At 35.0% G+C, this 3797-nt stretch overlaps 1 pseudogene; it reads left to right on the forward strand.

Moving 5' to 3' along the window:
• The first annotated feature begins 864 nt into the window (after nucleotides 1–864).
• LOC149156663 (uncharacterized) lies at nucleotides 865–3409 on the forward strand (annotated as a pseudogene).
• Nucleotides 3410–3797: the final 388 nt, after the last annotated feature.

The following is a 3797-nucleotide window of genomic DNA, read 5'->3' on the forward strand; positions in this document are numbered from 1 at the left end:
TTCATATATGTTACATCATATTCTCTAATGTTTAATTTTCTAGGGAAGAGATATATATACAGAGGATCTAGAATGTAATGAGTTGATTTGTTGTAGTAACAATGAGACCTTCCATTGATTAACCTACATGTTTGATCTATCCATGTTTTCTTCATGACATTGTATGATGAATGTAGAGGTTGTATATTTCTAACATGTTTTGTTGACTAGTATGCTAGCAGTGACTTCAATGATGTATGCAGAGACCTATGTGATAACATTTTCTATGAAAATTGTGTATGCAGAAGCCGAACAAATACACAGAGCATAAATGACTACACAAAGATTAGTGTATAAAGAGACCTATGGTAGATGTTGTATAAAAAGTTGAATGCCATTGACTTGCTGGGGAAGTGGTTTTATGCAAGACAAAGGATAGAGGCTTATAAATCCAATGTGAATAATGTTGTTGTTTTTCATTTTTATTGTCCTTTGAGATGGTTCCCCTAGCTACCTATTGATGAGATTGAGAGTTGTCATCAATATTATTCGAATGTGTTTCTATTTATATTACACTTAGATATGATTTGCAAAGATATTTTTATAGGAATCGTGTGTTGGTTCTTGTATTAGTGATGTTGTCTAATGATGAATGAATATCATATTGCTACTGATGGTCATCAATATTATGCAAAGTTGGTTTTCAGAAAAGCTCTGATACCATGAAGAACTTTCCGTTACACCAAAACCCGAAGGTGTTGGTAAACCGTTCGAAACCAGTAACTAGGATCCCCAGGGTGGAAATTATGGATTCTATAGAGGTGCGGTGATTTTTCCAACAAATTTTGAGTTCTATTATGGTTATTATCTAGCCTAACCTCTGTCATGAACACGTTACCAGTTTTCTCTCGTGCTAATACTCATACCTGTAACGATTCGTTTATAGGCTCTTTGCTTGTGCATTCCCCATGTGAAGCCCATCATCAACCTGCAACCACAAAATGTCTGCCAAGATATTGGCTGTTTGGTCAGCCGCCACTGCCAACTACTGATGACGTCGTCCTGGATGAATACGCCAGCAGTCCATTTGGATTCATGCCTGAAGAATATCATCATAGCCAATCCCCTGTTTGGTCAGCCGCCACTGCCAACTACTGATGACGTCGTCCTGGATGAATACGCCAGCAGTCCATTTGGATTCATGCCTGAAGAATATCATCATAGCCAATCCCCGGGTATTCTCCCCATAAATAGCTTAGAGCTGCAGACGTATGACAGGGAATATTCTGGGCCGAGGAGTTCTTGCACCAAAAAGGCTTTACATAACTCCAGGGAATGGCACAGGCGAAAGACATTGAAAGTACTCTACTCCCAACTAAGTTCGCTGTTACCTAATTTAAATCCAAAGGTAAACCTCAAACCTACATCATTTTCTTATCGCTTCATAGTTTTAATAAAAAGTAACTGATCGATAGGGATGGTAGATAAAATTGTGCGATAAATTTCAAGTTTTTAGGTGCTTTAAATTTTTTGATAATGTTTTATTTATTTTCACCAAAAATATGATTTAAACACTTTATTAAAAAATATTTATGACTGAATTCCCACCACGTTTCACCCTCCAAGCAATTCCTTAGATGAATCCGAATTCCAATGCAGTTAACTTTGATGATACTATTTTGACACTATTTTGCTGCCTTGTTCGTAAAATGTGATTTTGTGAATGGATCACTATGAGTCTTTTCTTCTGCTTTTGACTGAGTTCACATAGAGGTTTTAAATTTACTCTTGAAACTAAGTTTTCTCTTGAATTGAATTCTCATCTGCAGAAGAAACTGAGCATTCCAAATACCGTTTCTGAGGTCCTTAAATACATTCTTCTGCGTTTGACTGAGTTCACATAGAGGTTTTAAATTTACTCTTGAAACTAAGTTTTCTCTTGAATTGAATTCTCATCTGCAGAAGAAACTGAGCATTCCAAATACCGTTTCTCGGGTCCTTAAATACATCCCCGAGTTGTGCAACAAAATCGAGAAATTATAGAGGAAAAAGGCTAAATTGATACTCACACGTCTAGCCTTGTATTACATTATTCTAGATAAGGGTTAGGGAATAGGGAATGTTAATGACTAAACCTGATCAAAATCCGCCATTGATGTTGATGTTGTATTAGTTCATTTATTTCGTGGAAGTAGGGAATAATATAATTCTGAAGAATAGTGTGAACGCCCAAGAAGTTGGGAATAAGCACAACTTGAAAAATTTAATTCTTTGTCATTTGATTTCCATATATATATATAATTACACTATTTAGGTATATGTCACTTCACTGTATATCTTATTACAACATATACACATATATCCTATTTCGCATTGAAATGCATTTGCATTAAAATAAATTTAGAGCTTCAAACATATTGATATTATAATATCTACAATTTCAGGATATCTTATCATAAACAACCTATTTGTTTTTTAAAAAAGAGGAGTTAAAATGCGGAAAGTACAAGTTAGATTGAGTTGGTCTAACCATAAATAGCATGTGTAGGTACAAGCTAACACACAATTCAGATTATGGAAAGTACAATTTAGAATACAAATGCATTTAACTTTGCTGACACTATTTCGCTGCCTGATCACTATGAGTTATTTTCTTCTGCTTTTGACTGGGTTCACATAGAGGTTTTAAATTTATTCTTGAAACTAAGTTTTCTCTTGAATTGAATTCTCATTTGCAGAAGAAACTGAGCATTCCAAATACCGTTTCTCGAGTCCTTAAATACATCCCTGAGTTGCTCAACAAAATTGAGAAATTAAAGAGGAAACGGGCTAAATTGATAGCCGCTACCAAACAATCAATTCGTGCAAGCTCCGTGGTGGGCTCAAAATCTGCAAGGATTACAGGAGCCGAAGGATTGATTGAATTTATTCACTCTCCTCCTCTTCTTGCGAACACAGGCTCTCCCGATCATCTTATTGTTACAGTAGATGCAGAGTTTGGAAGTTCAGAGATGATAACTTAACAATTTGTAATTGGAGAATTGGGATTTTGTTCTCTACGCTTTTGGTCTTTCTAGGAAAGGAGGGACTCGACGTACTCAATGCTTCTACTTTCATTAACCAGGATACAGTTTGTCATTATCTTCATCTTCAGGTTGGATATTTTTTTCTAAATAATCGTCATTTTCTCTTGGGCGTGTCTGCCCACGGAATCAAGGCATAGCTAACAATCAGAGTGTCGTGGTTGTTACAGATGATTGCAAGAAGAAGTCAAGTAGATCCAAATCTTCTGCTAAAGAAGCTTCTCTTATTGTTTTCTGATAAAACCTCACCACACAACCGAGCCTCAAAAGAATTGCAGCTTAGTGCCAATGTTTTGAAAGAAATTTCATGCATTCCATTCCATGCACAAGGAGCTTTGCAAACTTGAAATACCACAGAGACAAGTCTTTTGCATCGAACACCCAGTCTCCAAACAAGGGAACCGATTGTCAAAGCCCAAAAGTTTCCGGTAGGATTGTAAGATTAAAGTTTAAGGATCCTATTCACTTCATGTTGTTTGTTTCCTATAATTTTTATGATAACGTGGAAGAATATTTGTCAAATTTTTTATAATTTTTCTACGAGGTTTCTTTTATGAAGTTGAAGACCATTTGTCAAAATTTAAGGATTTAGTCTTGCATAATTTTTTTTTATTAAAAAATACGTTAAAGCCAAATTGGGTAAATATTATAAGAGAATAGGGGAAACATAAACATAAATCCCATACTTAAAAAAGATTAGAATTAAAATCTGAATATTTATTTATTTAGAATTTT

The sequence above is a fragment of the Pinus tabuliformis genome, chromosome 9 (assembly GCF_031772625.1).
Source record: "Pinus tabuliformis cultivar Carrire ecotype Pingquan chromosome 9, CPIR1, whole genome shotgun sequence".
NCBI classification, from domain to species: Eukaryota; Viridiplantae; Streptophyta; class Pinopsida; order Pinales; family Pinaceae; genus Pinus; species Pinus tabuliformis.